The sequence below is a fragment of the Carcharodon carcharias genome, chromosome 25 (assembly GCF_017639515.1).
Source record: "Carcharodon carcharias isolate sCarCar2 chromosome 25, sCarCar2.pri, whole genome shotgun sequence".
Classification (NCBI taxonomy): domain Eukaryota; kingdom Metazoa; phylum Chordata; class Chondrichthyes; order Lamniformes; family Lamnidae; genus Carcharodon; species Carcharodon carcharias.
In genome coordinates, this window is record NC_054491.1 from 19,308,932 (window position 1) to 19,335,922 (window position 26,991).

The window sequence follows — 26,991 nt, forward strand, 5'->3', positions numbered from 1 at the left end:
GTCCAGACCCCTCATGATTTTGAATAGCTCCATCAAATCTCCTTTTGGCTTTCTTTTCTCCAAGGAAACCAGCCCCAACTTCTCCAATCTATCTTCATAACTGAACTACCCATCCATGGAACCATTCTTTTCTGCACTCTCTCCAATGCCTTCACATTCTTCCTAAAGTGCAGCACCCATAACTGGATGCAATACTCCATCTGAGGCCAAACTAGTGTCTTATACAATTTCAACATAACCTCCTTGCTCTTGTACTCTATGCGCCTATTAATAAATCCTAGGAGACTGTATGTTTTATTAACTCTCTCAATCTGTCTTGCCACCTTCAATGACTTATGCACATATAAACCCAGGTCCCACAGCTCCTGCACCTGCACTTTAATGTTGTACTCTTTATTTTATATTGTCTCTCCATGTTCCTCATACCAAAATAAATCACTTCACATTTCTCCACATTGAACTTAATCTGCCACCTGAATACCCATTCCACCGACTTGTCCATGTCGTTTTGAAGCTCTACACTGTCCTCCTCACAGTTCACAATCTAAGTTTTGTATCATCCACAAATTTTAAAATTGTGCCCTGTATACGAAGGTCTAGGTCATTAATTCATATTAGGAAAAAAACACTGACTCCTAGGTAAATCCACTACTCACCTTCCTCCAGCCCGAAAAAATCCCTTAACCTCTACTCTTTGTTTCTTGTCATTCAACCAATTTTGTATCCACGTTGCTACTCTCCCTTTTATCCCATGAACTACAGCTTTTCTCACAAGTCTGTTGTGTGGCACTGTACCAAATATCTTTTGGAAGTCCATGTACACCACCTCAAAAGCATTGCCCTCATCAAACCTCTCTGTTACCTTTTCAAAAACTCCAACAAATTAGTTAAACATGAATTTCTTTTGAGAAATCCATGCTGGCATTCCTTAATTAACACACATTTGTCCATGTAGCCATTAATGTTGTCCCAGATTATTGTTTCTCGAAGTTTCCCTACCACCAAAGTTAAACTGACTAGCCTCTAGTTGCTGGGCTTATCTTTGCACCCTTTTTTGAATGAAAGGTGAAATATTTGCAATTCTCCAATCCTCTGGCATCATCCCTGAGTCTAAGGAAGACTGAAAAATTATGGCCAGTGCCTCTGCAATTTCCACTCTCTCCTCAGTATACTTGCTGCATCTCACACGGTCCTGTTGCCTTACCAACTTTAAGTACAAACAGGCAGCCTATCCAATATCTCCTCCTTATCAATTTTAAACCCTTCTATTGTCTGAATAGTGTCAACCTTCAGTTGGATAGATGTTTGGAAGTTTACCTCCATTTAACTTGAGTGGACAGAGGCAGACAATTGCAAGAAGAACTTGGATTTATATAGTGTCTTTCACATCCTCAGGGGCAGAATCTTCTGTTCGGCATGCGGGGGCATGAGGTTTCATGAAGGGTTTATTTAATTAATAAAGATTTTTTAAACATTTGATAAACATGTGACACTGTCATATGAGGGGACATGTGTAAATGATATTCAACTTTTTTTATGTTGATGTTTCACATTGAATATAATCTCCTCTAGGCAGCTCCTTGCCTCAAGGAGATTTCTGCGCTCATTCACTACCGGGCATACCTCACACTGGGCGGGCCTCAATTGGCCTGCCCACATAAAATGGTGGCGCGCAGCCAATCACGGGCGGCGATCAGCTCCGCACCCACTCCCGCCCGGCCCGCCCAATGGGGGAAAATTCTCCCCCAGAATTTCCAAGAATGCTTTACAAGCAATGAAATACTTTTGAAGTGTAGTCATTGTTGTAATGTGGGGAAATGCAACAGTCAACTTGCACACAGCAAGCTCCCACAAATAACAATGTGATAAATGATCCGTTAAACTGTTTTAGTGAATATTATTTGAGAGATAAATATTGGCCAAGACTCTGTGGAGTATTTCCCTGTTCTTTTGCAAAATAGTATAGTAGGACTGTTTTAATGAGAGGCAGATGGGGCATTCATTGACTGTTTTATCTTTAAAGTAAGCACCTCTGACAGTGCAGCACTTCTTCCTTATTGCACTAAGTGTAACCAAGATTTTGTACTCAAGTCTCTGGAGTGGGACTTGAACCCACAACTTTCTGATGCAGAGGCCATAGTGCTACCAATAGAAAACACAGCTGACATTTTATTCCTCAGCTACCTGTATTGAACATTTGGAGTCCATGGTGAAGTGGGTTCTACATAGTCAGGAAAGATTTGCTATGATGGCCTGAATCCCATTTCTCACCCTCTCCAGCTTCTTTATCTCATGAATTTTCAAAAACGTCAACGGAATGTCACAAAAGTAACAATTTTTAACTGGAACTTTTCCATTATTCAAGTGTCTAAAATGATGAAAGGATTCAATAGGGTAGCAGAAGAGAAGCCATTTCGTCTGATGGGGTGGGGAGAACATGGAGGCATAAGATTAAAATTGGAGCTTATTCATCAAGCAATGACGTCAGTTCCTTCAAAAGATAGTGAAAATCTGGAACTCTCTCCTCCAAAAAGCTGTTGAGGATGGGGGTCAGTTGAAAATTTCAAAACAAAGATTGATAAGATTTTTGTCAGGCAACTGTAAGGGTTGCAGAACCAAGGCAGGTAAACGAGTAAATATATAGATCAGCCATGATCCAATTGTATGGTGGAAGAGGCTCAAGGGGATGAGTGGCCTCGTCCTGTTCCTACAACTACCAACGTTAACTTAAACGCTCTTGTGTTTTCTCTTACTAAAGTTTCTGACAGCGACACTAAAAATCCTGTACAACAGCAAGAGGAAGTTCTTGACAAAGAGGCCCAAAATGTGCATGCCAATGAACTATCTATGAAAGAGGTACTGAAGGAGATTACTTCAATCAAGTTCCGCTTGTACCAGTTGGAAGATGAAACCAATCCCAAGAAAGATTGGCTGGCATTTTGTTACAGATTTGATATGTTTCTCTTCCGTTTGTATTTGGTGATACTTGGAATTTACACTGTTACAATGACAACTCTCTGGCTGATATGGAGTAGCCCTTAGTCCTCAAATATCAAAGGCCGGAGACTGCAGACTGAACCAGCAAAAGAATAATTCAGATACTTCTTGTCCCTTTTTGCTAAAAGTTGGGCTATCTGGGGTTTGAGGAGGAAGCCAACCTTAAACTGTAAGATTAGCAGAGTTTTAATGCTGGTCAGTTCCTCCCTTCAATTTATTGAGGACCAACCAGTATGGTAGGATGGGCTGAGTGGCCTCCATCACTGCTATACCATTCTTTGCCACTGCATCACCATCTGCGAGGGGTAGTTAGTCCATGCTACCCTTGAAGATTCTCCAACTTACTCACCTTCTGAATCCTGTAAAACAAAAAATTCCACTAAAAATTGCATGCTCTGAAATCAGCTGCTGAAATTCCATCCTGCGACCCTCAAAGGCCGAATTTTTCAACAAGAAGCAAGTGTTGTTGCTTCATTCTGCAGTCTCTGATTTAAGCATTTAACCATGAAAAATCAATAAAAGGTCCTTAAATACATTAAAATCTGAAGACAGAACAGATTACACGTCAGGATGCATGTTGAGAGAAACATAATATTATATGAATATAACCATTCAGCATGAAGTGCGTATAATAAAGGGTAGCTTCAAAGTGATTCTCAGATCTGACCAACTGATTTCAAGGTCATTTGGGATTATTTTTCTGCTTGGAGATATCTGATTCCAGGCTTAAGTAAATATGAAACTGTTGCAAATACACAACAGATCTGACAATGTCTTCCAGGAGAGAAGACATTCAATGTATCAACCTGAGATCCATTTTGTCAGGTGTCATTTTGTCATTTTCACAGGAAGATAGGTGACCAAAAGCTTGGTCAGAGAGATAGCTTTTGGGGAGCATCCTTAATGAGAAGACAGATACGGAGAGATTCACGGAGCTGAATCCAGAATTTAAGGTCTGGTCAGCTGAAGGTTTGGCCATTAATGGTTAGCTTAAACTCATCCCCAAAATGCTTTATTTTTATTTTCTTTTTATCTCAGATTCTGGGCATCACCTGTGTCTATTTCAGCTGAGATACAGTGAAAGGGGGTGGGGGGGGGAGTGGGTTAGTTGGGGAATCATGAGGGAAGTCAGGAGTTAGGGGATCGTTGGGGGTAGGGGGTAGTTGGTGTGGGGGTTTGTCAGGAGTGGAGGGGTAGTCGAGGATGGGAAGTAGTCAGGGGTGGGCGAATGAGGGGTTGGCTAGTAGTCAGGGGATGGGAAGAGTCAGGGGGTCAGGAGGGTAGTCGGGGTGTGGGGGCATAGTTGGTGGGGTGTGGTGGGAAGAGTAGTCTAGGGATCCAATAAGGGTTGTGGTGTCAGTAACATAGTAATCCAGGAGTTAGAAGTGGTTTTAATCCTTCTAACTTTCCTGGGTAATTATTCTGCTAACAGTGTCGAAACCATCTAAAGTGTCCGATTTAAATTGGAGTATTGGATGGTTCCAGGTGCAGGGAAATTGCCCTTCAGAAGTTTAAACTTCCCGGCAATTCCCATTGTCAATTTTGTGCCTGGGGACTTCCAGGTTGGGAGGGGGTTGGGGGGGTGGGGGAGCGGGGTGGTGTTCCCAGCACATCTTCCAGGGTACGAACACCATCCCCCCACCCCCACCCCAACCCAGGAAACGGAAGATCTGGGCCATTAGGATAAGTGGCCAAGAGAGACAGGTTTTAAGGAGCATCTTAAAGAAGGAGAGAGGTGGAGAGGGTTGTGGAGGGAATTTCAGGGTTTAGAGATTAGGTTTTGAAGATAGACTCAGACAATCCCACAATGAAACCTTTTGCTGCATGACTGCATTTAGATATTTCATTTCTGAAGTCTCCAAGTTTAAAATGTTTGAGGCATAACATCAAAGGAAATCCAGTCGCAAAGTATTTTGTCTAATTCCAATTGAGATTTTGGGATTTCAGTTTTCAGATATCCAAATCTGAATCATGAATTGGGGTTTCTCCACAGTCCAGTGCATCTGTTGGGGTCTTAAAGTAAGGCTTGTGTAAAACCAATACAAAACACCCTAGAGTATAGATTCACAAAACTCTACTGTGTGAGATGGAGACAGAATCCAAACTGCACCATATGGGAAAGTTTGGAAAATAATAATTTGAATTTGATTCAAATCAAACTAAGGGAGGAATTTTACAGCACTGTCATGGCAGAGGCAGGGCTGTAAAATGCAGCAAGCCATTCAAACGTCCATTGGCTTCGGTGGGACTGTGAAATCCTACCAGTGTAAAATTCTGCCCTAAGAAACAACTCTGTGTTAATTGTCCGTAACTTAGCACTATCCATACCTTCACCCCAGATAGTTCTGGACAAATGACCCATTGAGACCCACTTGGAAGATGACCCTGCAAGACCCCACTTGTGCATTTGGCCCTTGGAGAGAGTCTCCTTGTTGTGATGGTAGGAAAAGTAGCTCTGGGTTGGCACTCAATGTTCACTGGGACTGGTCATATGGACCCCAATGATGCTTCCCCATTCAGCATGTTTTTCAATGTTCCTGTGTTAAGCGAATGCCCAGTTGCATCTACACTTACTGCCATTTAAAAAAGAACTTTTGTGTAAATTGTATGTATGAAGAAATAAACTTATTATGCTGCACTAATATTTGTTTGCTAGTACAGAATTTGAGTACTGCTGAAAAAAAGAGACATGCTATTAAAGCTTTTCATCTTGCACTCATCAGGACAACTCGCAAGAAATTACCAACAGTAACAGGGGGAACAACAAGTTATACTGCATGAGAAATAATTTCTTGGAAGCTATCCTGATGAGTGAATGACAAAAGCTTTGATAGCTTGTCTCTTTTCTCAGCAGTATCCTGAATTAAATGCAACCTTTTGTCTGACTTTTTCTATTGAGAGACACATGTATAGGGCCAAGGTCCAATTCTATGACACTCCTAAGGGTGAAAGGAGTCAGAAAGGACATTGTTAATCAGTAACTATTAGGGAATCGCTGAGATTAAACTTTGGTTTTAAAAGCCTGAATATTGGAGGAGAAAAAAATCAAAAAAGTTAAACAGTTTTGCAGATTTGAGATCTTCTGAAAGATTATAAATTGGTACAGTTAATTCAGCCTTTATTTCAGCACATTAAGGTTGTGAAAGAAAGAACCTGCATTTCTATAGCACCTTTCATGGCCTCAGGATATTCTATAGCCCTTCAATACCAATGCAGTAATTTTGAAGTGTAGTCACTTTTGTAATGTAGGAAACCCAGCATTCAATTTACATATAGCAGGCTCCCACAAACAGCAATGAAATACCAACTAAATGAGGGATTAACATTGGCTAGGCCACTAGGGGAGAACTTCCCTGTTCTTCAAATTAGTGCCATAGGATTTTTACATCTGCCTGCCAGGATAAATGGGACCTTGGTTTAACATTTCAACTGAAAGACAGCATCTCCAATAGTGCAGCACTCCCTCAGTAGTGCACTGGCAGTGTTAGTCTAGATTTTGTGCTCAAGTCTGAGCACAAGGACCTGACTTCACAACTCACTGACTCAGGCAAAAGCGCTACCCATTGAACCATGACTGACACAAGAAAGGGAAAGGATACAATACAGAGAACAAGATGGAGGCAAAATGGAGGAGATAAAATATGGTGCCATGGAGAGAGAAAAATTGGAGGGTAGATGTGGTGGAGAAATTATCTAACAAACAATACGTTTATTCATGACTGTCAAGGAGGGCAATAAGTATTGTGGAGCTTCCCTGATTTAGAAATAATGGTATAAATTGATTATGCTCCTGTGAAGCACCTTGGCATATTTTACTATGTAAAGGCGCTATATAAATGCTATAGTTGTTGTTGGCTGAATAGTGGAGCTAAAGTGTGTTGAACAACCTGGACATGTGTTTTCAAATATAGACCATGGTGTCTACATGTATCATGGAGCAATTAATGTATATATTGTTGGTAAATATTTTTCTTTTAAAATAGAGGTTTAGTCAGTGGGTGTATCATGATTGGATTAAAGCCAGCTAGTCTGGATGCTTTGATGTGTGCTAGTTTTGAGATGTAAGAGAGGTAGAGTGAATTTGCATTTTTTTGAATAGATCAGTCAAGAAGTGGGGTGAAATCTGGCACCTAGCTAGCAGAGACCAAGCAATATGTTTATATTACTAATAAGATTGGTACTATGAAAGGGGTTTTATTATTAGAAGAGGTGGAGTTCAAAGAGGCTGGTGATACAATGAGCATTTACATTCAATGAGATATGCTGGAAATAACCGATAGTAGTTTTCGTGTGTGCAGGACAGAGGCAATGTAAGATCAAAGTAGCTGTAAGCCTACAACTGTCTCCAAAGGAACTAAAGTGAGAAGAACCTAATTTTGAATTTGTAAGGTGAAAATGCTTTGCCTGGTGTCTGGATAAGTTTGCGGGTTGCTGTTGCCTTAATGGAGATTAGTTTGAGAATTTGTTAAAAGTTATGATAGTAGTAATTTGTAGCCATGTGTATATTTTTAACTTGTGTAAATGAATAAAATGGTTCATTTAGTTTAGTATAAAACCTCTTGAGAACTGGTGGTCTGAATCCTGAATTTAGAGCTACATCTCAGACATACAAATGTTAAAATATAGGCTATGACAGTTGCTTAAAGTCACCCTCTGGGATATTTACATAGCTCAGCTTTAACTTTTGCTGGGTCATAACAATTGGGGGCTCTTGCTGGGATAAAAATATTTCTAATTCCTTGATTGGTTTGGAATTGGTGAAACTTAAGGTCACAAGTACAAGAAGCACTTTGAATTCAGGATTTTGTGAGGTATTTTAGAGGTGGTGAGTTTGCAAGATGGCTTTGGAAATTGTTAAGACTTGTCTGGGAGTAGAAGAGATAACTGACTGGGTTGGAAAAAATAACCAAAAGTAAGTTAACAGAGTTGGCAGAAAAGTTAAAATTGGGGTTACCCAAGGTTGCTAGGAAATCAGATATAATTAAAAGTATAGCACAGTGTCTACAGTTGGAAGTGAAACCTGACACTGATGAGTCACAGCTGCAGGTAGTGAGACTTCAGTTGCAAATGAATAAACTTGAATTAAAAGCAAAGAACAGAGAAATGATTTTTATAAGGGAAATAGAAACTGTGAAGATAGAGAAGGGGGAAAGAGAAAAAGAGAGAAAGAGAGAATGCCAACTGAAAATGTTGGCAATTAAAAAAGAGATGCCAGTAGGTGAGGAAGATTTATCTCTAGAGTTGAACCTAGTGGGGAGATGTTTAGATTTGTACAAGCTCTTCCAAAGTTTGAGAAAGAAGATATTGAAGCATTCTTTATTTCATTTGAGAAGCTAACTAAACAGATGAAATAGTCACAGGAAAACTGGACGTTATTATTACAGTCTAAGTTGTTAGGTAGAGTGCTTGAGGTATATGCTTCACTATTAGAAGAAATGTCGGTGAATTATGATGTGGTGAAAAAGGCTATTTTGAGTGCATACATGTTGGTTCCTGAAGCATACATGTAGAATTTTAGGAATGTGAGAAAACAGCCTGGGCAAATGTATACCGAGTTTGAAAGAGTAAAACCAAGTAATTTTGACCGGTGGATACCTTAAGGTTGAGGGGTATGCGAAGAGCCCAGTCGGCCTTCATCCACGGTCGGGATGAGGTTTCATGAAGATTTTATTAATTAAGTTAAATTTTTTATGAAAATTCATAAACATGTCCCAGCTCATGTGAAACTCTCACATGAGGGGACATGCCTGAATATTTTTTTTCCATCTTTATAACTGAAGCTAATCTCCCTGAGGCAGGTTCATGCCTCGGGGGAGATTTCTGCGCTCTTTTGCATGTATGTGCGAAAGAGCGCAGACCTTGATTCTCACTCCCCACCCCCCCCCCCCCCCCCCCCCCCCCCACCCCCGCACAGGTAGCGCTGAGCTCTACCGGGCGTATGTCATACTGGGTGGGCCTTATTTGGCCCACCCACGTAAAATGACGGCATGCAGCCAATCACGGGCAGTGATTGGCTCCACGCCTGCTCCTGACTGGCCCACCTGATGTGGAGAAAATTTTCCCCTATGAGTTAGTTTATAGAGCTAAACCTTTTTGTGGTCACCCTTTCAAATTGGAAAAGGATATAAAGCGGGAAGATGAAAGGAAAGTAGGTAGTCAGGGAACAGAAGGAGTAGCTGGAAGTTCCCAAGAAGTTATAAAAAGGAAAATGCTGGAGGTAGAAGTGACACTTGAAAATTGAGGTGATTTTATTGTGATAAAGTGGAACACATGAAGTCAGTGTGTTGGAGATTGCAGAAAAAATCTGTTGGAATGGTTGGGGTACAGAAAAGCTCTGGAAGTAAAAGTACTGTGGGTTCTGAGGTTCAGGCACAGGAGAAACCAGTGGTTTGTGTACAGGTGAAACAGGGTGAATCAGTGATAGGTGAAGAAGTGGGAATGTGTTCACAGTTTACTCAAGGGAATTCTGAGGAGCAGTTGCAGAAATGTTTAAAGATTTTGTGTGTTAAAATTTTAAGAGACACAGGGGGCTAGTGAATCCTGAATGTTGTGGGATAGTGATTCTTGTTTTTCAAAGGGGGTATTGCAGGAGCAGGGAATAATAAGTGGGGTTCATGGAGATACTAAATCTATTCCATTGTCGAATGTAACTTTAAAGAGCAAATGGAAGCAGGTGAAGTTATGGTTGGAATGATGGAAAAATTGCCCATTGCAGGGGTTCAATTTATTCTGGATAATGATATAGATGGATCGCAAATGTGGGTGATGCCTATGGTAGCTGAACAGCCTGTAGAAGTGTTTTCAACATAGATGTTACAGAAGGAACATCCTGGATTGTTTCCTGATTGTGTTGTAATGAGATCAATAGCTCATAGGGAAGAATAAGACAAACGAGATAAACAGGCAGTTCAAAGGCAAGAAGAAGGTGTCAAAATCCAATTACCTGGCACTGTATTTGATAACCTTGTTCAAGAGGAAGGAATACAGGACAATTCAGCTGAAATATTTAACTTAAAGAGGTTAGTGAAATTGCAGGAAAATGATTTGCAATTAAAACAGTTATATCAGAAATCTTATTCAGAAACAGAACCAAAATGTATTCCAGTATGTTATCTTCGGGACGTATTTTGATGAGAAAATGGAGTTCGGATCATGTCTCAGCAAATGAAAGCTGGAGGGAGGTGCATTAGATTGTTATCCCATTGGGGTATAGAAATTAGATTCCGAGCATCGCTCATGAAATTCCAATGGAAGGACATTTAGGAATTAGGAAAACACAGGAAAAGGTATAGAGGTGTTTTTTTTGGCCAGGATTGCATAGGGATGTAGTCAAATGCTGTAGAACCTGTTATACATGTCAAATAACAGGAAAACCACAAGCAGTGATTAAGCCGATGCCTTTAATCCCAAAACCAGCATTTGAAGAACTTTTTACCAGGGTCACGATTGATAATGTAGGACCCCTCCTTAAGATTAAAAGTAAAAATCAGTATTTATTGACAATAATGGATGTGTCAATCAGGTTTCCTAAAGTGATACCTTTAAGAAATATTACAACTAAGAAGATTGTGGAGGAGTTAATTAAATTCTTTACAAGATATGGTTTACCTAAGGAAATGCAATCAGATCAGGGGTCAACTTTCATGTCACAGTTGTTTAAGGAAGTAATGAACAGTTTGGGGATAAAACAGCTTAAGTCAACAGCTTATCACCCGGAGTCACAAGCAGCTTTGGAAAGATAGCATCTAACTTTAAAAAAAAAACTTTGATAAGACCACACTGTCACGATTATGCACAGGATTGAGATATAGGAATTCCATTTTTGTTATTTGTTATTAGACTGGTTTTAGCCCTTTTGAACTAGTTTATGGTCATGAGGTAAGGGAACCCACTGAAATTGATTCATAAGAAATTGGTAGGTCAAAATTCAGAAATTATTCTCCTGGATTACGTATGAAATTTCAGGGAAAGATTGAAAAGAGCACATGAGTTGGCTAAGGAAATTTAAAGATATCACAGCAAGTGATGAAAGTGAAAGCAGAAAAGAAAGCCAAAACTTGCAGTTTTGTTTCTGGAGAGAAAGGATTATTTTTGTTACCAGTACTAGGTGATTCATTAAATGCAAGATTTAGTGGGCCCTACATGATTGAAAAGAAATTGAGTGAAGTAAATTATTAAATAAACTCTCCAGATAGAAAAAAGAAGCAGAGGGTGTGTCATGTAAATAAACTTAAAAAGTACTTTGACAGGGAAGAGGAACAAAAAGGGGTATTAGTGATGGTGGATAATGAGAAAGAGGTAGAAGTGCAGGTCTCTGAAATTGATTGTCTTCTAACCAAATTGGATAATGAGGGAGTGCTTGAAAATTTAAATGAAATATTGAGTAACCTTTCGAGCAAGTGTCAAGCATCAAAGTGATTTGGAAAAGCTATTACAGTCACACAAATCTATTTATGGAAATAACCTGGGAAGGACAAATTTAGCTATACATGATGTATGTATAGAAATATCATCTTCAATAAGGCAACAACTTTATAAATCAAATCTGGCAAAGTTATCACAAGTACAAAAAGAAATTGATTTCATGCTTCAAAATGACATTGTTCAGTCCAGTTGCAGTAATTGGAGTACGCCTATTGTAACTCTTTTGAATGCAAACACATTTCCATCTGTTTCAGATGAAGTGACATTGTTTCATAGTTTGCCATTGTGAGATTTGAACTCTTGATCTTAGGGTTACAAGCCCAGTACCATAACCACTTGGCTATTTAGGCCAAGGGCACGTACTTGTAACTCTTTCGAGTACAAGCACGTTTCCATCTGTTCCTATTCAGATGAAGTTACATTGTTTCATAGTTTGTCATTGTGAGATTTGAATTTTTGATCACTTTGTGCCCCAGCAGTTCAAATAACTCTTTTGAGTACAAAGCCGTTTCCATCTGTTTCAGATGAAGTTACATTGTTTCATAGTTTGCCATTGTGAGATTTGAACTCTTGATCGTAGGGTTACAAACCCAGTACCATAACCACTTGGCTATTTAGGCCAAGCACACCTATTGTAACTCTTTCAAGTACAAACACGTTTCCATCTGTTTCAGATGAAGTTACATTGTTTCATAGTTTGCCATTGTGAGATTTGAACTCTTGACCTTGGGGTTACAAACCCAGTACCATAACCACTTGGCTATTTAGGCCAAGCCACGCCTATTGTACTGGTACTGAAACTATATGGAACACAAAGACTGTGTGTGTGGACTATCAAAAGGTGAATGCGGTGCCAGAAGTGGATTCATATCCCATAGCACAATTGGAAGATTGCATTGAGAAAGTGGGGCAATTGAAATTTATCACAAAGATTGACTTGCTGAAAGGACATTGGTAGGTACCATTGCCAGAGAGAGCAAAGGAGATATCAGCTTTTGTAACATCAATTTAAAGGCATGCAATTTGATATGAAGAATGCACCTGTGACATTTCAAAGACTGACTAACGAAGTAATTGCAGGTCTAAGCAATTGTGTGTTTTATATTGATGATCTAATTGTTTTCAATCAGAGGTGAGAGAAGCACTTACAGCATCTGGAAGAATTATTTACTCAGCTACAAGAAGCTAATTTGGTGATGAACTTGGTTAAAAGTCAATTTGCAAAAGCGCATGTTATGTATCTAGGCCAGACCACTGAACATGGTAAGGTGGTTCTGAGTGATGCAAAAGTCGAGGCTATAGTGGATATCCCAGTGCCTACAACAAAATGAGGAGTTTTGAGATTTCTGGGCATGAGTGGGTTTTACCATAAATTTGCACCAAATCTTAGCCAAGTCGTTGCTCCACTGACTGAACTATTAAAAAAAAAGAAGCTTCAATGGACACTGGAGTGTCAGAAGTCATTCAGTAGTTTGAAAACTGTATTAACTAGGGCACCAGTTGTGACAGTACCCAATTATGCCAAGCAATTCAAGTTGGCTGTTAACCATATAGACATTGGGGCTGTACTGTTACAAGAAGATGACACTGGAATTGAAAAATCAATAGGGTATTTTTCATGGAAGCTGAATGTACAACAGAGAAGATATTCAATGATTGAAAAAGAGACTTTGAGTTTGGTGTTAGCATTGCAGCATTTTGAAATTTATGTTGAAAACAATTCATAGGGACAATTGTTTATACAGGCCATATTCCTTTGAAATTTTTGGACAAATTTCATGACAAAAGTGCACGGCTTTTCAGATGGAGTCTATTGTTACATCCATTTAATCTCTGGATTAGACATATTGCTGGAAGAGAAATTCTGTTCGCAGATGCGTGATCAAGAGTTTGAAGCTTAAAGGAAATGGGACATTTTAAAAAAAACTTAGACACTGAACTGAACTGATTTCTGTTGATACAGGACTTGTGTATATACATATATATTATGTTAATGCATGTATCTGGTAATGTAATAGTGTAATAAGTATAGGAGATAGTGTGAGATAGGTTATTAAGATTAAGCTGTCTTTTGGAATTATGATGGTTCATTTTTAGATAAGGAGGGGAATGTCATTAAACTATTAATGTATATAATATTATTGGAAGATATTTTTCTTTTACAATAGTGGTTTAGTCTGTGGGTGTGTCATAATTGGATTAAAGCCAGCTAGTCTGGGTGTTTTGCTGTGTGCTAGTTTTGAGATGTAAGAGAGGTAGAGTGAATTTGCATTTTTTTGAATAGATCAGTCAAGAAGTGGGGTGAAATCTGGTATCTAGCTAGCAGAGACCAAGCAATATGTCTATATTACTAATAAAATTGGTACTATGAAAGGGGTTTTATTTTTAGAAGAGCTAGAGTTCAAAGAGGCTGGTGATACAATGAGGAATTACATTCAATGGGATGGGCTGGAAATAACCGATAGCAGTTTTCGTGTGTGCAGGGCAGAGGCAATGTAAGATCAAAGTAGTTGTAAGTCTGCAACTCTCCACAGGAACCAAAGTGAAAAGAATCTCACTTTGAAGTCGTAAGGTGAAAATGCTTTGCCTGGTGCCTGATTAAGTCAAGGGCAGGATCTTTAGGTCGGTGAGCAGGGGGTGGGGCCTGCTCACTGACGCATAAAATAACACGAGATGACGTCGGGCGGAACTCCCAACATCACCCTGCGTCATTTCCATTTTCAGGTGTTGGGGGCCACAACCGAATCAGCTGTGCGCCCGCTGACTTGTCAATGGCCTATTGAGGCCATTTAAAATGTATTTAATCTTAAGGTTGGCGGGCTTAAGATAAAGCATGAAACCTCATCCAAGGGCAGGGTGAGGTTTCATGGGGGGTTCAAAATAGTTAATAAAGGTTTCACTGAAAGTGATGGCATGTCCCAGCTCATGTGACAGTGCCATAAGAGGGAATGTCAGGGAAATTTTGTTTTTATCTCTTTAACATTTTAAAATTTGGAGCCGATCTCTCTGAGCATCACTTAGCCTCAGGGAGATCAGTGCCCTCTTTCGCCCGCGTGTGTGAAAGAGTGCACTCCTGGCTGAAGGAATCCCCCTCTGCCCACACAGGGAGTGCTCAGAGCTTCCTGGCAGACGTCACGCTGGGCGGGCCTTAATTGGCCCGCCCATGTAAAATGGCCACTCGCCCCCAATCGAGGGCGCCAATCGGAGGCGTGCCTGCCCCCGTCTGCTCCTACACTTCTCCCCCGACAGGGGGAAGTTTCTTCCCTATGAGCTGCTTTTGTCTTAATGGAGATTAGTTTGGGAATTTGTTAAAAGTTATGATAGTAATTTGTAACCATGCGTATATATTTAACCTGTGAAAAATGAATAAAATGTTTCATTTAGTTTAATATAAAACCTCTCGAGAACTTGTGGTCTGATTCCTGAAATTACAGCTGTATCTCAAACATACAAAAGTCAAAATATAGGCTATGACAGTTGTTTAAAGTTTCCCTCTGGAATTTTGACAAAACTTAGCTTAACCAACTGCTCGGTCATAACAACATGACATCTTAGAAACATCCACAAATTATACTACTGAGTAAATTGGACAAGCGATAAATTCAATGATATTCCAAAACTGGGAATAGGTGGGGTCACTTCCATTCATTTTCAATGGACAGCAAATTGGATTTCTCTGTAAGCAACACTTAGAGAGAGTTCTCTGGAATTCTCTACCCCAGAGAGTTGTGGAGGCTAGTTAACTGAAAGCATTTAAAGAGGAGGTAGGTAGATTTTTGAAATATTGGAGAGTTGAGGGTTATGAGGAGCTGGCACGAAAGAGGAGTTGAGGTCTGGGGCAGATCAGCCATGATCTTATTGAATGGCGGGGTAGGCTTGAGGGGCCAAATGGTCTACCCCTGCTCCTATTTCTTATGTTCTTATGAAAACAACTGGACAGTGCCATAGTTCACAGTAAGCACAACACACCTGCTGGCTCAGCTCTTAGTGACATTGGCACCTATAATGTGACATGGGTACGAATTCTCCGCCCTTCTTAAATAGGGCAGCATTGGAAATCCAAAAGAAAACTTGGAGACAAAATGGCAAAATGTCTTTTCACTAACCACAGCCATTCTGATTGGCAGCAGAGCTAATCTAAGGGTACATGGGGAACTGTATCTATGTTGCTGCGTGCTGCCTTGTGATTGAAAAAAGATTGCATTGAAATGAATGCGTCTGTGGCCAATTAGTAAAACAGCACTGGTCTCTACTCTATAAATGAAGGTTAACTGCATCACGGATATATTCAAGTCCATTTTTCTGAACCTGAACAACACAGAGGAAAGAAGATGAAAGAACAATCAACTGATCCATATGCAATTCAGGCACAGTTAATGGCCATCATTAGACTTCAAAAAGACCATAATGACATTGGATAAACACACAGGTTAGTTAAATTGTTCCACTTAAAAAAGGTCAGGAGAGAAAATTATGATAATTTCTTGACCTTTTCAGAAGCGCCATCTTGAGTTAGAGACAGATTGAAGTAAATGTTATTTTTCTTGTGTAATTCTTTGTTGATTGTACTCAGCTCTCACCTTTCCCCTTGACTCAGTCCCGTGGTTGTATTCACAGAAGATTTCAATAAACTTGAATGGGAGGGCCTTTATTATGGCCCGTACTTTGAAATGCAAAGATATTTAGAAGCAGGAAATGGTAATTAAACTGAAAAAAGCCTGTACCTTTATCAGGAGAGTATCCACCTCCTAAAACTGATGCAATTTGCAAAGGGTTTCACATCTCTTCCTTCAATCAGTGGCTCATTGAGCAGCACTCTCACCTTGGAGCCAGAAGGAGGTGGGTTCAATTCCCATTCCAGAGACTTTAGCATAAAAATTAGACTGATGCTCCATTGCAGTACTGAGGGAGTATTGCACTTTTGGAGACACTGTCCTTCTTAAACTAAGGCCTGGTCTGCCGTCTCAGGTGGACATGAAAGGTCCAACAGCATTGTTTCAAATAAGAGCATGGGAGTTCTCCCCGGTGTCCTGGTCAGTATTTATCATTCAACCAACATCATTGAACCAGATTACCTGGTCATTATCACGTTGCTGTTTGTGGGAGCTACCTGTGTGCAAATTAGGTGCCACATTTCCTACATTACAACAGTGGTTACATTTCAAAAAGTACTTAATTGGTTGTAAAGTGCTTTTGGATGTTATAGAAATGCAAGTCTTTCTTTCAATTATTTCTCTCTCTAGAAATGTATTGAAATGCATTTTCATATGGCAGTGTCAATTTCAACATAGTTAGGCTCTACCAGGCACTGCTTTTCCCATCAACATTCGCACCTAATGTCCATATTTTCCAGTTACTGGGCAAAAGTGAAATTGGGAAATTAGGTCATAATTCATAAGGCCAATAAAAAGTGGGTTAAACTGCCACTGGAAAGATAAATTGGGTAGTTAGAGAATGAGGCAATCAAGTATAGGATTTTAATCATAAAGGTTTAAACTCATTAATGCTACTCACTTGAGTATGTTACAACTCTTTACCCTATGATTGAATGCTAAATGCTTGACAACAGATCTGACTCTAATTTCCCCATTTGAGATTGTTTCTTATGGCATTTGAGCCCTTTAACATGATGACCATTCAGTCTTTTTTTATTTGTTCATGGGATATGGGTTCACTGGCTGGGCCAGCATTTATTGTCCATCCCTAATTGAACTGAATGGCTTGCTAGGCCATTTTGGAGGTTATTTATGAGTCAAACACATTGCTTTGGGTCTGGAATCACATGTAGGCCAGAACAGATAAGGATGGCAGATTTCCTTCCCTAAAGGACATTAGTGAACCAGATAGGTTTTTAAAATAATCACCAATGGTTTCATCATTTGAGATCTTTTATTGAATTCAAACTTCACCATCTGCTGTGGTGGGATTTGAACACAGGTCCCCAGGGCATTATCCAGTGATAATACCACTACACCTCCGCCTCTCCTTTGATGGTCAAAAGAATGTTCTGCCAGATCCTAATTATGTTTGTAAAGAGTGCTCCACCACGGTTTGAGTTAGGAAGAACGGAATCTCTTTTTCTTTGGATTTTCTTTTCCTCATCTTCCACACTGTGTCCTCCATGACTTAGATTGTCATCTTGTGCTATAGAACGGCATGGCCATTGTTATGAGGTACTGGGGGGATCAACAATGATGAAACAGTACATCAACATGAGTCAACTTTAGCAAAGGAGAAGGGGTAATTTAAAGGTATTGGTTTAGCTCATTGAGGCAAGAGATGGCACTGATGAGCAATGGAACACTTTCAATTTCACAAGTGTCACACCAAACAATTCTACAAAAGACCAAGTACCTTCCACATCATCTCCATTGGTTTGCTCTCCAATCCTGAGAACAGCACCTCCTATTGCACTAGCCTAGCATTTTCTCCCCCCTCTCTCGAATCATCCTTAGCTCTGTTTGAATGACAGTAATAACAAGTGTCAAATTAGGGGCAGTTTGACAAAGTACACACATGCCTAGTATTATATCGATTGAGACTGGTGAAATTAATTACACATTGGATTTTTACAGATGGAAGAGGTTTTAATCCCATTAGTCTCTTAAATCTTAGTATCCAAAAATCTATCCATTAAAGATTGATGGATTGTGGGTACTAAGAGAATTTAGGGATATGGGGATAGTACAGAAAGTGGAGTTGAGGCATGATCATATTGAATGGCAGAGCAGGATCGAAGAGGCAAATGGTCTACTCCTGCTCCCATTCCTTATGTTCTATTCAAAAAATTGTTTAAACTGTAGCTAGAATATTGGGTTCAATTTTGAGTGCCCTGCCTTAGGAAACATGTCAAGGCCATGTTGAGGATACAAAATAAATCTATTAAGATGATGTGTTAGATGGGAGTTCTTAATTATCAGAAACTGGGCATTTATCCAGTTGAACAGAGGAAATTAGGACAAGCTCTGATGAAGGTGTTCAAACTTATGAGGGCCTTGACAAGGTAAACATAGAAAAAAGGTATTATTTCTATTGCTAGGTGAGTGATTAACAAAATGACCCAATTTAATTTAAGATCAAAAATATTTTTTTAAGTGTGGAATGTTGTTAGGACATACAGCAACCAAAACAATGGTGAAAGCTGAGCTGAATCCATAAATGATTATCAAAGAGAAGTGAATACTTGAACAATGAAGGAAGGAGAGAGGACTTCTGTTTATATAGTGAGATTCAAGAGCTCACTACTGGCTGGGGGAATTCACTCATTCATTGGGAAATTGTAAGCATCCTCCTTCAGGAATTCCCAGTTTATGGAATGGCTATTGAATGGTAACATGCAACCTCAAGTCTGACTGCATCCAATAAAGAAAAACTTGCATTTCTAGAGTATCTTTCATCACCCAAGAAAATCCCAAAGTGTTTGACAGCCTATGAAACACTTCTGAAGTGTTCCATTTAAGGTAGTGAAATGCGGAGACAATTTACGTGCAACAACCTCCCTCAAACAGCAATGGCAGTGAATGGCCAGATAATGTGTTTTTAGTGATGTGGGTAGGGAAACAAAGGAGTTGTATTTATGTAGCACCTTTCTCAACCTTAGGATGTCCCAAAGCACTTTATAACCAATGAAGTACATTTGAAGTGAAGTTACTAATGTATTGTAGAAAACATGACAGCCAATTTGCACACAGCAAGCTCCCATAACCAGCTATGTGATAATGATCAGGTAATCTGTTTCAGTGATGTTGATTAAGAGATAAATATTGACCAGCTTACAAGGGGGGAGCTCCCCTGTTCTTCAGCGAAATGGTGCCATTGGATTTTTTACATTTACAACCATCTGAAAGAGCAGACAGGGCCACAACCTTCTGACTCAGGGTATAAAAAGAACTCCCCTGATCATTTTTTGACAGGGCTTTGGCTTATATCTTATCCAAAAGATACTCCCTCAGTACAGCACTAGGAATCTCAGCCTAGTTATTTTCTAGCTATTTTGCTCAAGCCTCTGGAGTTAGGATTGAACTCACAGCCTTATGACTAAGAGGCAAGAGTCCTACCCTTTGACCCAAAGGTGACAGTTTAAAATGGAACAAATTGGCGTGTGTATGTATGGCTGACTGAGCTCCTTCTCGCTGTGACTTTCTGTGGTGCTATAACACCAGAGTGGATCCAACAAATTCTTCTAGTCCCTTTGTTGCTATAGTCTGGCTTGTTGCAACTGCCTCACTCCACCATCCGTACCTGAAAATTACAGGTGGTCCTCCAACTATCCAGGAGCCCAGCTTATCATATTTAAACAGTTTACCTGAATTTTACATGAGGCAAGACCTTTGGCGCCAATGGAGTGGCCAAAGTGTGAATTCCCCAAACTTTCAACTGTTGTTGGACCATTTTTCAGGCAAGAATTGGGCAGGTGGCAGATGAGAATCATCCCTTCCCCATTCCCACATAATTCTTCATGGCTTGGTGTGGAAAGAAAAAGGGGACATTTCATAATTTTTCAGAAAAGTGGAAAGCAAAAGTCTTACTGCTGCACTGACTGTATCCCTGTTACAGTTTAGGAGCCAGCAGGTTTAAATATGATACCAGGTATTGAAAGAAAATGTTTTAATAACTCACTTAAATGATATTAAATCTGCTAATAGTATTATACTGTTCCTTATGTTATTGATAATGAAAAATCTCACAGAGTCATTTTGGAACAATTTTAATTAATATCATTTTTTATAAAAAGTGTTGTTTTGTAAATCTATGACTCTCAGTTTTGGCAGTAATTCATCCAGAAACTGATCTTACTTCTGGTCACTTTAATAAGATTTGGTTACAGCTGATCTACTTTGTAAATTTTCTGTAAGTCATTCAATCTGATTACTGGTAGACCCGACTGCTCCCAGCCTTCAGGGGGGAGACTCCTATGGGAAAATATCAAGTGCAGAGTACAGACAGATAAACACACATCATTGAATTTTCCCTCTCTGTATGAAACTTGATGCTAAATGGCTCTGGTTTATTACATTATTGAAAGAAGTCAACTATAAGGATAGGTTGGCCAGCCCATTAGCACCATTAGCTGCTGGACAATTGGATTAAATCTCTTTCTCGTTTCTTGTCTTCTCCCCACCCCTCTAACAAACTACTCCCCTATTGCTCAATCCAATATGCTCCTGAAGAATTGAGGAGAAATGTAAGTAATTCTTGCAAAATGTTGCCGAGGGGATAAATTTGGCTTAAAGGGAAGAGAAACCCTGCCCATGGAATATCTAAGCATCAGGCAAGGTGGTCACCATTTAACAATGACACATTTAAACCTGTGCATTAGTTCCCATTTCTCTCCCCACCCCCCAACCCGGTATCAGTAACTTTAAAACTACAAACCATATCATTATTGTGAATCGTTGGCTCTGTTGTTTATAATGTATTCAATTGTCCAATAAAAAATTATACAAATCATTGAAATTTTCAATATTCAAACATTCTACCATCAAATAGTAAGGAATTATTTTCCATACAAATTACCACATTGATCGTATCATAGTGCATTAAATGTCATTGCTCTAGCTCTTGCCCGTTTGCTTTTATGTCTGTCTGCTACCAATTTTATTTGAATGTGATTTCTATCTTGGTTCCTGTACTGTGAGCTCACTGTTATAGGAATCACCAGTGCTGTTAGGCTGTACAATAGAGTCAGACTATAGGAATGACATCAGCCAGCAACACTGACTGAAACTCGATGCAGATCTTTCCTTCACATCTAATTACGCAATCACTTAATCATCCTCAACTGCCAAAACATGACAGGAGGCCAGGCAAAAAAAAAAAATTGCCCACAGATTTGAGTTGAACTCAGTTCTAATGGAGAGAGATCACAAGGCTTTGATTGTCCAGAGAGCTTTAGGTCCACCTGCAACTCACTGCTCCACAGATGCACCTGGCTATTGCCTTAGAAAGTCACTAGTTGACATTGCCTAGAGGAAGTAGAAAAGGCAACATGAGTTCCTACTCATTCTGGGCAACAGCTCCCTTGATTCTCGCGGTTTTGATGCTTTCTGAAGGTAGGTCAATCTTTATTATTCCTTTGAAATATAGACAGCTGCCCCTTTAAATTCCATCCTTATCATGCTGGGTATCCAGCTTTTTAACCGTCTTGAAAAGTTTCTTTCAAAGATTGTGCCTTCTTTAAGTGAATTATTGCCATGCTCATCCTGATAGAGTATCAATTGGTTAGCATAAAGCAATATCGAATGCCATATAACTCCACTGCATGATCTAAAATTTAAATGGTTATTGCTCTCATGATTGGCCATTAGCAAAGTTAATTGAAAGACGGCTGACAGTTTGGGACTGCGAATGGTACATTAATGTCCCTCTCGGTCAGGACAATCATGGCTTCTCAATAAATAAGCCAGTCTTGGCAGATCTCTCTATGACAATCACTGAGCCTAGAGGTGGAAGGTCCTTAAAGCTGTAGCATGGATTTTTTTTACGTACTTCTATAATACTTCTCCTAAAAGAATCCCTTTAATTTATATTGTTTGATAGTTTTCACTGGTGAAAGTTAAATGATAATCTGCAGGGCAGGTTAAGCATGAATTGTTACTGTGCATTTTCTAGAATGTTCTTAAACCTCGTTGATGCCAGAATAGAACAGATTAAAATTAACAAGGGTCTGCCAAACAAGAGGGCGAATGGTTTTACCAGGAAGTCAGTGCTCCTGTAACAGATAGGGGATAGTGTGCTAGCACGCCAAGCAACAGTTGGTAGAATGGGTGATTTCAGACCATTCCCTACTCTGAGTTCTCAATCTGGACACTGTTACTGCAAGTGTTTTGTTGCAAGAATGGGGTATCATGTTCTTGGTAATTACAGAGCAGCAATCATGAAAACTTGGCAGCGCTTGACCTGTCCATTGAGAGACCAGGCACATTATTGACTCATTAAATTAGGCAATTAAACACTGAATAATTAGTATTAGTCAGTGATAACAAAGCTGTAGTAACCTCGAAGGGACAGGGAAATGTGGATGAGTTTGAGAGAAATTCTGGTCCGTTATTTAATAATTGCAAATACATGCACTGAGAATCTGGTACGGTTCTTTAAAAAAGAAAGCAAGCCAATTTATGCAAAGCCAGCTCCCACAAACAGCAATATGATTATGACCGGGTTACTTTTGTTTGCGGGGTAAATGCGACCAGGACACTGGGAGGAACTCAACTGTTTTTCTTCAAAATAACATCATCAATGGCAGAAAGATTAACATCTCATCCAAAAGACAGCATAAGACCATTAGAACATAAGACGTAGGAGCAGAAGTAGGCCATTCAGCCCATCGAGTCTGCTCCGCCATTCAATGAGATCAAAGCTGATCTGATAATCCTCAACTCCACTTTCCTGCCTTTTGCTCATAACTCTTGATGCCCTTCCTGATTAAAAATCTGTCTATCTCAGCCTTGAAAATACCTAACGACCCAGTCCCTACAGCCCTCTGCAGTAAAGCATTCCACAAATTCACCACCCTCTGAGGGAAGAAATTCCTCCTCATCTTTGTCTTAAATGGACAATCCCTTACCCTGAGATTATGCCCTCTGGTCCTAGACTCTCCCACAAGGGGAAACAACCTCTCAGCAGCTACCCTGTCAAGCTCCCTAAAAATCTTATATGTTTCAATAAGGTTGCCTTTCATTCTTCTAAATTCCAATGAGTACAGGCCCAACCTACTCAACCTGTCCTCATAAGAAAATTCCTCCATACCCGGGATCAACCTAGTGAACCTTCTCTGGACTGCCTCCAATGCCAGTATATCCTTCCTCAGATAAGGGGCCCAAAACTGTTCACAGTATTCTAGGTGTGGTCTAACTAGTGCCTTGTATAGTTTTAGCAAGACTTACCTATTTTTATACTCCATTCCCTTTGAAATAAAGGCCAACATTCCATTTGCTTTCCCTATTACCTGTTGAACTTGTATGCTAGCTTTTTGTGATTCATGCACAAGGGCCCCCAAATCCCTCTGTGCTGCAGCTTTCTCCATTTAAGTAATATTCAGCTCCTCTATTCTTCCTGCCAAAGTGTATAACCTCTCACTTTCCCACATTATATTCCATCTGCACCTCCTTCAGTGCCACATTGGAGGACCAGCCAAGATTTTGTGCTAAAGTCTCTGAAGTGAGGCTTGAACCTATTACACTCTGACTCAGATGCACCAGTGTTAACAGCTGAACCACAGTTGACAGCTAGCTGGTATGCGTTCACTACACTTTGCTGACACTCTCTGTGAAGAATTGCGAGTGATTTCTAAGCAACGGGTGAATGAGGGATCGGCCCTTAAGTTTATATTGAACCACTTGAGTTTTATATGGAATTTTAGCTTTCCCCAGTTCGTTTAGCAGAAGTTGTTACTGAGCACGGCAGCCATTCTGCATGGGCCAGCTCAACAACCGTTTGCAAAGATTAAGCGGTCGATTAATGACAATGATGAAATGGTGGTCATTATCATTTTACTTGCTCCACAAAGCTTGCATTGAACATGACGTGGGGTAGAATTTTCAGTTGGCTGCCGGCACAATCAGTGGGCCCGGGATTGGCCAGGAAACGGGCTGCTGCCTGCAATTGGCCCATGACCGTGATTTCATGCTGGCGGACCAGTGTGAAACGCAGCTCCCAACGGGTCAGGAAGGGGCGGGCGGGGGCGGGGGTGGGGGCCTGTTGGCCATTGGGTCCCATGGCGACCCGGCGTCCAGTTTAACAACAGCCCTTTGAAGGCTGCCACAGAAGAACATCTCCTCTGCGTCTTCAACATTCAGGTTATGGAGTCAAGTGCAGCTGGACAAGGCGGGCGGGAGGTCAGGTCGGGTGGGCACTCGGTCTCCTGCTTTTCGGATGAGGGCCTTGCCGTCCTCCTGGAGGAGGTGGCTGCCCAAGGGGACACCCTTGTCCCCAGAGATAGAAGGAGAAGTCCTCTGCACCTCCCAAAGAGGGTATGGGAGGAGGTTGCAGCACTGGTTAGCAGCCAGACGTGGTTCAGCGCACATGAGCGCAGTGCCGGAAGAGATTCAATAATCTGCTGTGCTCAGGAAGGATGAGTACTGTGTTGGCATGGGTCAGTGTGCAGAAGTGTTAAGATGTGGCCGTCCTCCCATGGAGCTCAGGGGTGTTAGAGTCTGAGTGCCAACTGTCAGTACGCCAGAGTTGGCCAAGGGGGTGAGCCCTGGCTGCTTGGACTGAGTGCCTTGCTGTGCCCTGTGAGGTGTTCCATGTTTGGGGTTGGCCAGACTGCAATGGCGCTGCAGGTAGAGAGTGGGCTAATCAATGCTCCTCTGTTCTTTCAGGAGAAGACAACCCATAACCAATCAGAGAGGTCACCTACAGGCGGAGGCTCCGCCCAACCTGCTGCTGCTCACCAGATTTGAGCGGGACGCCCTAGAGCTAGAGAGCCTGCACGCTCCTCGTACAACCGAGTGTGGAGAAGCTGGGGTGCCAGACGAAGGTAAGAGTGCAGTGCACAGAGGTGAGAGTTTCGGATTGTGCAACCATTCCAGTGCAGTCTCTTCATTAATGGCATCCTTAAACCTGAAGACCCCATTGATCATTGAAAGACAATGGCACCATGATGCAGATCTCCATTGTCTCACCAGGGTGCCTGGCATGCACAATGACAGCGTGATGAATTTAATGACATATTCTTGTTCTCCTTTTTAGATTCACCAGCACACACTCACCCTCTGAATCCCCGAAGGGCCACCCCTGATGCCGGAGGACCATCGAGACTCACCTGCACCTACGACACACCTGCTCTCTGAACCAGGCACCAGCGCAGATACCAATGTTGGGCATTAGGTCGGCAGCCAGAATGTCGGTGCACATTGGTGAGGGCATTTCACACTCGCTTGAGGATCAGGCAGAGGGAGAGTGTCCAGGGCACCAGCAGTTGTAGGACGGCTAGGGACCAGGACGGTGCTGGGTCAAAGACAGATGATGAGCCTCTGGAATCGTCCATTAGGCGGCAGATGCTGGATGTTAAGCGGATGTGTGGGAGGATCTGGCGGAGATCCATGAGGGTATGTGTGCCATGGTTTCCATTGTGGAGGAGTCCATACGGAGCATGAGCACTGGCCGAGCGCACTGCCTCCTCCATTGAGAGAGTGGCGACTCTCATGGAGAGGCAGCTCCAGGGACAGAATGAGGAGTTCCTAGGGTTGCACTCAGACCTGCAAGCCCTCACACAGGCAATGACCTCAGTTGGTCAGTGCCAGTGTGGGAGATGAGGCACCCACTATCCCAGCTAGGTGCCCGTCCAACAATGGCGAGCAGGGAGGTCCAGAGCGACCTCACGGTGCACGAGCTGCTTGTCGTCTCTGCGGGCTCCTCTCAGGGCGCTCCGGATGGGCAGCAGCTCCTCCACCCCTCTGCCAGTGACCTTGGCATCTGAGGAGGCCACGATGACTGGAGAAATTCCAGCCGTGACACTGACCGCTCCCTCCCAGGTGGGGCCAGCACAGGCTCCACAAGCCAGAGAACAACTGCCAAGGTCACCAAGGCCAACAAGACAGCAGAGTCAGCCGGCTGTCTCCAATGCTGGTGCCAGCAAGTGTTGGGGGGGCACCAAGACTTGGAAACGTAAGTTAAGGCACCATGAGCACAAGTGGGACAGTTCACGGGTGATTTTCTATTAATTTATGTTTGGTTTATAATGTCTGCTGTTGTGGACATCAACATCAGTAATAGTAATGTCATTAGGCTTTCAATGTGACAATAACATTAAATTTTCTTTGGTTCTAATGGCCTGAGTATGCTTCACCTTTTTTCCTTCTGGTGCAGGGTACGCCAGTCTGTAATGCTGAATGTGAGTGGCTGGATACTTTATTGCACAGGCACTGAGTGGACTTTGGGTTCAAATGAAAGGGTCATTTCAGACATCTGGGATGGAGGCGGCAGCCCTGGCATGAGGTGGGAGCAGATCTTTGGCAACCTTGCTGAAGGAGCGTTGGATCAAGGCATCCCTGGTGTCCCTGCCTCTCAGGAGATTACCGAGGTCTGCCTCCATGCCCTCAGCATTCTCCTCACCATGATTCTCTTCTGGCTCACTATTGGATTCGTCCTTTGTGACCTGTGCAGCTGCGTCAAGATTCTCTTCCTCCAGTGGGTCCCCCCTTGTCATTGCCAGATTGTGGAGAGTGCAGCATGCAACTAGTATCAGTGACACCTGCTCTGGGTGTTATTGTAGTGCACCCCATGAATGGTCCAGGCATTTGAAGTGCATCTTGTGATGATCTCTGGTCGTCTCTACCACCATCCTTGTGAAGGCACCACTCTTATTGTAATGTTGCTCTGCCTCTGATCATAAGCCACCTTTTCAATGGACAGCTCTTGTCACCCAGCAGCCATCCATCCACTCGGGCTGGAGCACTGAATAGCCTCAGCACCTGGGAATGTCTCAGGATGTATGCATCAAGGGGGCTACCAGGGTGCCTTGTACAGACTTGCAGAATCTGCATCCTGTGGTCACACAGTATCTGCACATTCATGGAGTGGAAGCCCTTCCTGTTGATGAAGGCACCCGGCTGACCTGCCTGCGCT